The following is a 13424-nucleotide window of genomic DNA, read 5'->3' as shown; positions in this document are numbered from 1 at the left end:
TTATTATTTAGAATTAAAAGTTTCAGAAAGTCAAGTTGAATTTTTTTTCTCATCCTACTGTTTTTTATTTCATGTTGAAAGCACTGTTGGTAGAAGCTTCCAAAAGGTTCTGGAAGCAGCACAGGCTATCATGTGTGACCAACAGCTTCACTGTTTATTACTGTGTGACCTTTGTCAAGTAATCTAGTTAATCTGAACCTCAGTTTCCTCATTTCTAGAGTGAAAATAATACCAATTATCTGATGGAGTTAGTTATAAGAAATAAATCCACCACAGCTGGTCCCTAACCTATGAGGCTCCTGGAGGGTTGAGCAAGAGAAGATAGTATAACAGCAGATAGCAGGGTGCCTGAAATATAGCACATGTAAATACTTCCTTCAAGAATGAACTGGTGAGATCCATAATTACCTTAATCTCATACCACCAATGGAAGGACAAAAGTAAAAAAGCATAAAGAAAGAGGTATATTTACTTCAAAATCAAGTATAAGTGACTTCATCAATTATTTTGTATAATATTACTAATTAATCTGAATAATTGGCTAAAAATATACTTAACAAGAGGTTTTAAAAGAAATGATGAGATTTCACATTAAAATAACTCTGAAGACATGCCAAAACAGAAAGCCTGTGAAAATATAAACACTCCAAAAGCAAAACAAACAAACAAACAAAAAACTAAGCACAGACTTTACACCATTCACAAAATTTAACTCAAAATTCATCATATATCTAATGTAAAATGCAAAAGATTTCCTGGGAGACAACACAGGAGAAACCCTGCATGGTCTTGGACAGGGTGATGACCTTTTAGATACAACATCAAAGGTGTGACATAAGGAAAAAAAAAAAAAGCTGGACTTCATTAAAATGAAAAAACTTCTGCTCTTTGAAAAAGAACATCAAGAGAATGAGAGGACAAACCAGAGACAAGGAGAAAAGTATCTGCCTAAGATATATCTGCTAGAGCACTATTATTTGAAGTATACAAAGAACTCTCAGAACTCAACAGTAAGAAAATGGACAGTCTAATTAAAATGTTGGCAAAAAAACCTTAGTAGACAGCTCACCAGAGTAGATATACAGATAACAAATAGTATGTGAAAAGATGATCAACACCACAGATCATTAGGGGATCTAAAATTAAAGCTACAGTACCACACCACACTTAACAGGCCAAAATTCAAAATAGAATACCAAATGCTGGTCAGGATGTAAAACATCCGAAAGTCTCTCATTCATTGCTGGTAGGAATACAAAATGACACAGCCACTCTAAAAGACAGTTTGGCAGTTTCTTCTAAAACTAAACATACTCTTACCATAAGACACAGCAATCATGCTTCTTGGTATTTATCCAAAAACTTAATGTCCATACAAAACCTACAGATAGGTGTTTATAGTAGCTTTATTCATAATGGCCAAAACTTGGAAGAAACCAGTTTGTCCTTCAGTGGGTGAAGAGATAAACTGTGCTACATTTAGATGATGCAATATTATTTAGCACTAAAAAGAAATGAGTTATAGAGCTATGAAAAAACATGGAAGAACTTTAAATACGTACTGCTAAATGAAAGAAGACAATCTGAAGAAAACCATATACTGTATGAGTCTGAATATGACATTCCAGAAAAGGTAAATTTACGGACACAGTAAAAACACCCCAGGGCTAGTGGGAGAGGGAGGATGAATAGGCAGAGCATGGAGGAGAATTTTTAGGGTGGTGATAACTATTCTGTAGGGTAATGAAATGGTGAATCCATGTCATTATACATTTGTCCAAACCCTTAGAATATATAACACCAAAAATGAACCCTAATGTAAACTGTGGACTTTGAGTGATTATGGTGCGTGAATGAAGGTTCCTCAGCTGTAACAAATGTACAAGTCTGGTGTGGGACTTCATAATTTGGGATGGCTATGTGTGTATGAACAGGGGGAATACAGGAATTCTCTGCACTTTCTACCCAATTTTGCTGTAAATCTCAAACTGCTCTAAAAAAATAAAGCCTATTAAAAATTTTTCTGAAAAAGAACTCTCAAGGTTCAGATGGTTTCACTGGCAAGTTCTACAAAATATTTAAAACTAATAAATAATATCAATTCTAGATAATTTTTTTTCCAGAAATCAGATGTGGAAACAATCCCAACTCATTTTATGAGGCCAGCATTATTCTGATGCCCCTAAAAGACAAAATATAGCATATGAGAAGGAAACTATACATTAGCATCCTTCATGAACATAGACATACTCGATGAAATATGAGCAAGTTTAATCTAGCAGAAAAGAAAGATAACATGTCCAAATAGGTTTATTATGTGAATGCAAAGCTAGTTCAAGATTTGAAAATCAATGAGTGTAATATACCCTATTATCAAAGAAGAAGAAAATCACATCATATCAACTAGTGCGGAAAAGTATTTGACGAAATTTAACATCATTCATGTTAAAACCTCTCAGAGAATTAGAAGTTGAAGGGCACTTCCTCAGATGATTAAGAGCATCTATTAACATTGTACTTAACTGAATACTTTTCCTGAAGACTGGGAACAAGGGAAGAACTCCTTCTCTGACAATTCCTAGTCACTACACTGGAAGTCCTACCCAGTATAACGGGGCAAAAAAGAAATGAAAGGCCTACAGTTTGGGAAGGAAGAAATAAAATGGCCTATATTAACAACTAGATTATCTATGTAGAAAATACAAGGAGTTTACAAAGAAAACAAAACAACCTCTCCTGGTGACCCAAAACCCCAGGCCCTAAACCTCTGAGAATTGATAACTGTGTTTAGCAAATTTGCAGGATATGAGGTAAATATTTCAACATGCAAATAAAATCATCTTTTTCTGGTGAACAATGGAAAAACAAAACAAAACAAAAAAACCCTACAAACCCCCCCAAAAAACCTAACAAAAAAAATTCCCAAAATCCAAACAAGCAAAAAGAAACCCCACATTTATAATAGCTCCATGAAAGACTCAGATATAAATCCAACAAAACATGTACAGGAAACACATGCTGAAAAATACAAAATGCTGATGAAACACAATCAAAGGAGACCTAAATAAATGGGTAGACATATGTCCTCATGATTTGGAAAACTCAACATAGTAAAAGATTTTAAGACTTCACAGAGTCATCAATAAACTTATGAAGTTCAAATAAAAATCAAACCAAAAATTTTTTGTTGATACATACAAAATACTTCTAAAATTTATATAGAACAGCAGGGAGGATCAAGATGGCAGAGGAGGAGGATGGGGAGTTCATCTTTTTCCCACAAATACATCAGGAATACATCTATAAATGGAGCAGTCCTCACAGGACATCTGCTGAACACTGGCAGAAGAACACAAACACCTCGAATTACAAGAGGGATCTCCATGTAACTGGATGGGATGAAAGGGAAAAATAAAGAGAGGAGGAAACAGTTGGGATCTGCACCCCAGGAAGTTATCTGAAAAAGAGGAAAGATTGCCACCTTGGGAAGATTCCCCTCACTGGTGTGGAGACCAACTGGGACAGGAAAAGAGCTTTAGAGGCTTGGAGGAAAGCACAACAGCTGGTCTGTGGCAGGCAGGGCAGAATGAGACATAACCAGGTGGTCCATGCAACTGCCCTGTGTGTCCCAGCCTAGAATGTGCATCTGTTGATACAGGCAGTGGCTGAGTGCTGGAGTGTGGGGCTTGGAAAACAGACCTGGTGCTATGTTGTCTGTGCAAGACAACCTGGAGGACTGGCAGGGCAGAGCATCACAACCAGGGATGTTTGGGGAGAAGACCCAGGCCATCATGGAGACTAAGTGCCACTGTTAAGCAGCATGCAGAAGGTGAAGCTGCCATCACAGCCTCTTTCCCCACACAGTACCCTGCCTCTGGAGGCTCTGGAGAGGCTCCTCTCTGAGATGGATAATGTCCCTCTATTGCAGACCTGATCCCCTCCCACTGGGAAAGGCCCATGGGCACCTAGATGTGGCCCTAATCACAGCCTTACCTGCCTCCACATGCACCCTGATTGCTGTCCCACCACTCTCCCGCCTGAATAGGCTCCTTGCACCTGCTGCCTCAGGAGTTGTTGCTGGTGAGTGGCCCACAATTAAAGGTGGGGCTGAAACCACAGCTGAGCTTTTCAGATGTACAAACTGTGGATTTACACATCCACTGCCAGCCTTATATAAACTCAGTGCTGGTGGAACATCCAGATGGACAATGAGGGCTCTCATGGCTGAAAGGGGTCTGGATTAAGGACCTGTGTACTTTGTGGGTGTCTATATGCAGGAGTTGGACCAGGCTAGAGTCTGAGCTGCCTTCAAAGCTCACACAGTGGGCCCAGGTGCACAAATACTTCAGTCCTGGGTCCTGACCTCAGGGGATCTGTGCTGGAGGACTGGTGAAAACCTGAGAGAAACCAGGGCCAATTACTGACATACCCATGTTTAAGATGGGGCCTAGAGTGGTGCCAAAAAGTATAATTTGTAAGCCCACACAATGGGTGAAAGATGACACAACAGAGCAGAATCCTAGGTGAACAGCTCTATCAGAGGAATACTCAGTAGCTCCTGACCCACTGAGGGTGCTGTGTCCCCACCTACCTCACATCACAGATTATAAACACAGCTGAGAAACAGATCTGGGGACTTCTACCCCAGCAAATGGCAGCAGACTCTGACAACCACAGAGCAAATAGGAGGCCCTGCTCAGGCTCAGTACAGGCTCTGGTCACTACAACACAAGTCACACCTCAAATAAGGGGATAATGGCCAGAATATACTGAGGAAAGAGGTGGCAGGCATCCAAACTAAAAACAGTCCTCATACCAAAAAAATATTAAACCCAGACATGCTGAAAGTCATACTGAGCTCACAGACACCTCTAAACACAATCCTCGACACAGCCATACCCACCAGATGGACAAGACACAGCTCCACCCACCAGGAGGCAGACATCAGAAGCAAGAAAAACTAAAATCCTGCAGCCTGAGGAAAGTGGATCAAACATATAGAAAGTTAGACAAATGAGATAGAGAAATATTTCAGACAAAGGGACAAGATAAAAACCCACAAAAACAACTAAATAAAGAGATAGGCAATGTACCTAAAAAAGAATTCAGGATAATTACAGTAAGGATGATATAAGATATAAAGATGATACAAGATACAAGTGATGAAAGGGAAAAAAAACCCTTATACCTAAGAATACTTTACCCAGCAAGGCTCTCACTCAGATTCAGTGGAGAAATCAAAACCTTTACAGAGAAGCAAAAGCTAAAAAAATTCAGCACCAACAAATCCAGTTTTAAAACAACTACTAAAGGAACTTCTTTAGGTTTAAAAGAAAAGGCCACAACTAGAAAAAAACATTTTTTTGAATGGGAAATTTCACCCGTAAAGGCAAACATAAAATAAAAGTAGGAAGTTGTCCATAAACAAATCTGATATCAAAATCAGCAATCATAAAAAGAGGACTAATGCAGAATATTGGAAATGCACTTGAAATTAAGAGACCAGCAACTTAAAGCAAATTTGTATGTATATAGAATACTATATCGAAACCTGTGAAACCACAAACCAAAAAACAATAGACAAACACATTAGGAGTTCCCGTCGTGGCGCAGTGGTTAACGAATCCGACTAGGAACCATGAGGTTGTGGGTTCGGTCCCTGCCCTTGCTCAGTGGGTTAAGGATCCAGCGTTGCCGTGAGCTGTGCTGTAGGTTGCAGACGCGGCTCGGATCCCGCGTTGCTGTGGCTCTGGCGTAGGCTGGTGGCTACAGCTCCGATTCGACCCCTAGCCTGGGAACCTCCATATGCCGCGGGAGCGGCCCAAGAAATAACAACAACAACAACAAAAGACAAAAAAAAAAAAAAAAAAAATTAAAAAGAAAAATCAATCCAAATACAACACTAAAGATAGTCATCAAATCACAAGACTACAAAAGAGGAAGGGAAGAAAACAGTCCAAGAATAATAAATCTAAAACAATTATGAAAATGGCAATAAGTACATACATATCAATAACAACCTTGAATATAAATGGATTAAGTGTTCCAACCAAAAGACACAGACTGGATGAATGGATACAAGGACAAGACTCATATATATGCTGTGTAGAAGACACTACTTCAGATCTAGGGACAGATAGAGTAACAGTAAGTGAATGGAAAAAGATATTCCATGAAAATGGAAATCAAACGAAAGCTGGAGTAGCAATATTTATATCAGAAAAAATAGACTTTAAAATAAAGAATGTTACAAGAAACAAAGGATACTCCCCAACATAGGAGCATCATAATATATAAGGCAACTTCTAACAGGCATAAAAGGAGAAACTGAGAGTAATTTGGGGTACTTTAATACCCCACTCACATCAATAGATAATCCAAAAAGAAAGTCAGTAAAGAAACACAGGCCTTAAATGACACTTTAGACCAGATAAACCTAATTTATATTTATAGAACATTCCAACTGAAAGCAGAAAAATACATATTCTTCTCAAGTGCCCATGGAATGTTCTCCAGGACAGATCACATCACATCCTGGGCCACAAATGAAGCCTCAGTAAATTTAAGGAAATTGAAATCATAGCAAGCATTTTATTTTTTTCTGATCACACTATGAGATTAGAACTCAACCACAAGGAAAACAACAACAACAGATGGAAGCTCAGGAATATGCTACTAAACAACCAATGGATTACTGAAGAAGTCAAAGGGGAAATAAAAAAAAGCCTAGAAACCAATGGCAATGAATATATGACAATCCAAAACCTATGGGAGCACATCAAAAAAGTAGATTTAACACAAAAGTTTACAGCAATAAAATATCACCTCAGGAAATAAGAAAAATCCCAAATAAAAAATATAACCTTACACCTACATCAAAAAGAGAAAGAAGAACAAACAAAACTCAAAGTTAGTAAAAGGAAAGAAATCATAAAGATCAGAGGAGAAATAAATGAGATAGAGACAAAATAACAGAAAAAGATCAATGAAATTAAAACTGGTTCTTTGAAAAGGTAAACAAAATAGACAAATCTTTAGCCAGATTCATCAAGACAAAAAAGGTAGAGGGCTCCAATCAATAAAATTAGAAATGAAAAAGGAGAAATTACAACTGACACCACAGAAATACAAAGGATCATGAGACTACTACATGGTGTTCCTGTTGTGTCTCAGTGGGTTAAGAACCCAGTGTAATCTCTGTGAGGATGTGGTTTGATCCCTGGCCTTGCTCAATGTGTTAAGGATCCTGTACTGCAACAAGCTATGACATAGTTAATAGATGCAGTTCAGATCCAGTGTTGCTGTAGCTGTAGTGTAGGACTGCAGCTGTGGCTCCAATTTGACACCTAGCCAGGAACTTCCATATGCGAAGGTGCATCCATAAAAATAAAATAAGAGAGACTTACTATAAGCAACTGCAAACAAAATGGACAACCTAAAAATTGCCAATAAAATGGACAACCTAGAAGAAATGGACAAATTCTTAGAAAGGTAAAACTTTCAAAGCCTGAACCAGGTAGAAAAGATGAACAGACCTACCACAATTAATGAAAGTGAAACTGTGATTTAAAAACCTGCAAAAAACAAAAGTCCAGGACCTGATGGCTTCACAGGTGAATTCTGTCATTTAGAGAAGAGGTAACACCTATCTTTCTGAAGTGCTTCCATAAAAATTACAGAGGAAGGAACACTTCCAGATTCATTCTATAAGCCACCATCACCCTGATACCAAAGCTAAAGACACCAAAAAAAAAAAAAAAAAAAAAAAAAGAAAATTACAAAAAAACCCAACAACCAAAACCAGGAGTTCCTGTTGTGGTTTAGCAGTAATGAACCCAACTAGTATCCATGAGGAGGTAGGTTTGATCCCTGGTCTTGCTCAGTGGATTAAGGATCTGGCGTTGCCATGAACTATGATGTAGGTTTGCAGACACGGCTTGGATCCCACATTGCTGTGGCTGTGGCATAGGCTGGCAGCTGTAGCTCTGATTTGACCCCTAGCTTGGGAACTTCCATGTGCCACAAGTGTGGCCCCAAAAAGCAAAACAAAAACAACCCCCCAAAAAACCAGGCCAATAAGATACAGAAATTCTCAACAAAATAGCAAACCAAATGTAGCAATACATTAACAGGATCATACACAATGATAAAGTGGGATTTATTCAAATGCAATGATTCTTCAATATCCACAAATCAATCAGTGTGATATACAATAACAAATTGAAGAAAAAAACCATATAGTCATCTGCAAAATGCATATTTTGACAAAATTCAATACCTACATATGATAAAAACCCACCAGAAACTGGGCATAGAGGGAACTGACCTCAACATAATAAAGCCCGTGTATGACAAACCCACAATTAATGTTATTCTCAATGATGAAAAGCTGAAAGTATTTCTGCTAAGATCAGGAACAAGACAAGAATGTCCACTTGTAGTCAACATAGTTTTGGAAGTCTTAACTACAGTAATCAGAGAAGAAAAATAAAATAAAATGAATCCAAATTGGAAAAGAAGTAAAACTGTTACTGTTTGCAGATTACATGGTGCTATACATAGAACATCCTAAAGATGCTATCAGAAACTAGAGCTCCTCAATGAATTTGGGAAAGTTTCAGGATACAAAATTAGTACACAGAAATAGCTTGCATTCCTATACATTAACAAGAAAAGATCAGGAAGAGAAATTATGGAAACAACCCAATTACCATTGCATCAAAGGGAATAAAATACCTATATGTAAACCAACCTCAAGGGGCAAAAGACCTGTATTCTGAAAATTTTAAGACACTGATGAAAGAAATTGAGGGTGACACAGATAGACTGATATACCATGCTCTTGAATTAGAGGATTCAATATTGTCAAAATGAGTATACTATCCAAGTCAATCTACAAATTAAGTGCAATCCCTATTAAATTATGAATGGCGTTTTTCACAGAACTAGAACAAACAATTTTAAAATTTGTAGGGAAACACAAAAGTCCTCAAATAGCTTAAGCAATTTTGAGAAAGGAAAATGGAGCTGGAGGAAGAAGGCACCCTGACTTCAGACTATACTACAAAGCTACAATTATCAAAACTGTGGTACTGGCATAAAAACAGAAATATAGATCAGTAGAACAGGCTAGAAATCCCAGTAATAAACACATGTATATATAGTCAATTACTCTATGACAAAGGAGACAATATACAGTGGAGAAAATACATTCTCTTCAATAAGTGTTTTTGGGAAAACTGGACAGCTACACATACAAGAATGAAATTAGAACATTTCTTACACCATAGACAAAAATAAACTCAAAATGGATTAAAGACCTAAATGGAAAGCCAGAGCATATAAAACTCTTAGAGGAAAGCACAGGCAGGGTAGTCTTTGACATAAATAGGTACAATATCTTTTTTGATCCATGTTCTGGAGTAATGGAAATAATAACAAAAATAAATGAGACCTAATTAAACTCAAAAGCTTTTGCAAAGCAAACCATAAAAACAAAAAACATGAAAAGACAACTGACAGAAGGGGAGAAAAATTTTTGCAAATGAAGTGACTAAAAAGGGTAATCTCCAAACATACAAACATCTCATAAAGCTTTATATATATATTAAGATAAAAAGCCAGTTGAAAAATGGTCAGATCTAAAAAGACATTTCTCCAAAGAAGACCGACAGATGGTCAAAAAAACACATGAAAAGATGCTGATCAGTAAATATTAGAAAAATGAATTTTGTTTTTAAGGGCTGCATGTGTGGCATATGGAAGTTCCCAGGCTAGGGGTCGAAATGGAGTTGCAGCTGCCAGCCTACACTAAACCCACACGGCCTGCACACTGGATCCAAGCCACATCTGTGACCTACACTAGAGCTCATGGCAATGCTGGATACTTAATCTACTGATCAAGGCCAGGGATAGAACCCACATCCTCATGGATACTAATTGGGTTCCTTACCTCTGAGCCACAATGGGAACTCTGAGAAATGCAAATCAAAACTACAATGAGGTATTACTTTACACCAGTCAGAATGGCCATCATCAAAAAGTCTACCAACAATAAATGCTGGAGGCGGTGTGGAAAAAAGGGAACCCTCCTGCTTTGTTGGTGGAAGTGTAAATTGGTACAACCACCAAGGAAAGCGGTATGGAGGTTCCTTAAAAACTAAATATAGAACTCCCATATGAGCAATCCCACTTCTGGACGTATATCTGGAAAAGACAAAACTCTAATTTGAAAAGATACATGCACCCCAATGTTCATGGCACCACTATTTACAATAGCTAAGACATGGAAGCAACCTAAATGTCCATCAAGAAAGCAAAGGATAAATAAGATATTGAATATATATGCAGGGAATGTTAGCCATAAAAAAGAACAAAATAATGCCATTTGCAGCAACACTGATGTACCTAGAGATTACCAGATTAAGTGAAGTAAGTCAGTCAGAAAATGAAAAATATCATATGAGATCACTAATATGTGGAATCTGATAAAAATGACACAAAAGAACTTATTAACAAAACAGAAACAAACTCAAAGATTTTGAAACTAAACTTATGGTTAACAAAGGGGAAATGCTGGGGGGCAGGATAAATTAGGATGTTGAGATTAACATTTACACACTACTACATATGAAATAAGTAAGAAGACCCTACTGTATTGCACAGGAAAATCTACTCAGCATTGTGTAATAACCCATATGTGAAAAGAATCTGACAAAGAATGGATATATGTATATGTATACCTGACTCACTTTTCTGTACACATCAAACTAATACAACACTTTAAAAAATACGATATTTAAAAAAAACATTAAAAATTTCTATGAAAAGGCACAAGAACTAGAATAGCCAGAACAATTTTGAAAAAAGAAGAATAAAGTTGGAAGAAATATACTATCAGATTTGAAAACTTGCTATAAAACTATAGTGATCAAAATAGTGTGGTATAGGTTGGTTCCCACAGTGGCTCATGGTTAATGAACCCGACTAGTATTCATGAGGATGCAGGTTCAATCCCTGGCCTTGCTCAGTGGGTTAAGGATCCAGCATTGCCATGAGCTGTACTGTAGGTCACAGATGTGGCTTGGATCTCATGTTGCTGTGGCTGTGGTGTAGGCCAGCAGCTACAGCTCTAATTTGACCCCTAGTGTGGGAAACTTCACATGCTGCAGGTGCAGCCCTAAAAAGACAAAAGACAAAAAAAAAAAAAAAAAAAAAAAAAAAAAAAGATACTGTGGTATAGATTAATGGAACAGAAAGAATAGACCAGGTAAAAGCCAACACAAATATAGTCAACTGAGCTTCGACAAATTTGCAAAGGCAGTTGAATGGAGAAAGGATAGTCCTTTACCAAATGGCACTGGAACAACTGGCCAGCCAACCTGAACTTCATATCTTATATAAAAATTTACTCAAAATAGATGAGATCTAAATGTAAAACTACAAGGCATTTAAAAGAAAACGTAGGAGAAAAATCTGTGTGACCTTAGGTTAGGGAAAGAGTTTTTAGACCTGACACCAAAAGCATGATCTTTAAAATGGAGCTGCAGCTGCAGGCCTGTGTCACAGCCACTGCAACACTGGATCTGAGCCACATTTGAGATCTACACTGTAGCTTGAGGCAATGCTGTATCTATAATCCACTGAGCTAGGCCAAGGATTGAACCCAAATCCTCATGGACACTATGTCAGGTTCTTAACTCACTGAGCCACAATGGGAACTCCAACATAATAAAAATTTAAAAGGCACCAGAGCATGGGAAAAATATTTATAAATCATATATCCAATAAAAGACTTGGATCTAGATTATATAGAGAACTCTCAAAACTCAACAGTGAGAAAAACATAACCTAGTTTAAAAATCAGGGGAAAACAGACATTTTCTCAAAAAGGAAATATGGAAGGCGAACACAGGATAGATTAGAAATTATTTCTTGAAGTTCTTTTTGTGGTGTAGCAGAAATGAATCTGACTAGAAAATATGAAGATACATATTCAATCCCTGGCCTCACTCAGTGGGTTAAGGATCTGGTGTTTCTGTGAGCTGTGGTAGGTCACAGATATGGCTTGGAGCCCATGTTGCTGTGGCATAGGCCAGCAGCTATAGCTCTAATCTGACCCCTAGTCTGGAAACTTCCATATGCCGCGGGTGCGGACCTAAAAGAAAAAAAAAATATTTTTGATCAGTAATTGTAATGAGTGAAACAACTGAGAAATACTTAAAGGAAAAGTTAATTATATTTTTTCCCCCATGGCCTTCTGTGCCTGCTATCCACAACCCCCATCTCCAACATCCCAATGGTAATACTATGGTGTGTATGCAAACACTCTTCCTCTGTAGAGATCTTGCTACACCTAAAATCAATAAATATTTTTTGAAGCCCTATTATACGCCAGGCACTAGATGAAGCAATACAGGGACCAAAAAGTGGACAGATTATTTAACTGTGATTTTGTTCCCTTATCTGTAAAATGAGTTTATTAATACCGACCCCACTAAGTTATTGTGCTGATCAATGTAGTTAAGGCATATAAAGTAGTTAGAACCAATAAAACAATATTATTATAACAATCTATTTGGAGAGAGAAGGCATAAATATTTGTCATGCAAGAATTTAGGAACTATAAATATGGCACAGTATCTAAACAAGATCTAACTTTTAAAAACAGGCAGAATACTCTCTGTGAGGGGATTATAGAAATGAACTATAAAAGAAGCTGGGATTTTGCTAAGTGAAAAGCAGGGCTGAAGAAAGGGGGACTAAAGGCAAAGAAAACAGTATGGGCAAATACTTATGGGTGGGAAGATATGAAGGGTGGTTAATAGACAATGCATAGACAGGAAAGGCGTCTTAGAGGAGGTGAGATCAAAGCTAAGACCCAAAGATAAATTAAACTTTGACTAGGTAAATCAAGGAGAAGGAGAAAGAGGAAAGGACAGTCAGGCATTCCAGGTAAAGAAGACAGCATGTCCAAAGGCCCAGAAAAGAAGAAGATATATAGGTGGTTCAACATGACCTCAACATGACAAATGAAGGTAAAGAAAGAGGAAGCTCGATTTTGTAGGGCTTTGTAAACCAGGCTATAAGGATTAGATTTTATCCTGAAGGGAAGAAGAACAAGGGAAGTAGTAAGACCTAATTTGTGAGTTAGAAAAGTCAACTGCAGCCAAAGAAATCTTGAGAAAAAAGAACAAGGCTAGAAGTAACGATATCCTAACTTTATATTACAAAGCTACAGTAATCAAAATGGTATGGTACCAGCACAAAAACAGACATATAGATCAATGGAACAGAAGAGAGTCCAGAAATAAATAAATCTACAATAAAGTATACTAAGGATAGTATAAATCTACAATAAAGTATACTAAGGATAGTCTCTTAGTCACTTCCATAAATGGTGCTGTGAAAACTAGACAGCTATA

General features: G+C 37.4%; 1 protein-coding gene and 1 long non-coding RNA gene across 4 annotated transcripts in view; one reads left to right on the top strand and one right to left on the bottom strand.

Moving 5' to 3' along the window:
• LOC110257245 overlaps positions 1–1073 on the top strand; it is a 118101-nt gene extending 117028 nt beyond the window's left edge. Inside the window, exon 5 of the long non-coding RNA XR_002339606.1 lies at positions 219–1073. This is a non-coding gene — a long non-coding RNA (uncharacterized LOC110257245). The remainder of the gene's footprint in view (positions 1–218) is intronic.
• CWC27 (CWC27 spliceosome associated protein homolog) overlaps positions 1–13424 on the bottom strand; it is a 247180-nt gene that overhangs the window by 37735 nt on the left and 196021 nt on the right.

This window comes from Sus scrofa, chromosome 16, assembly GCF_000003025.6.
Source record: "Sus scrofa isolate TJ Tabasco breed Duroc chromosome 16, Sscrofa11.1, whole genome shotgun sequence".
NCBI classification, from domain to species: Eukaryota; Metazoa; Chordata; class Mammalia; order Artiodactyla; family Suidae; genus Sus; species Sus scrofa.
This window is presented reverse-complemented; position numbering and strand designations above follow the sequence as displayed.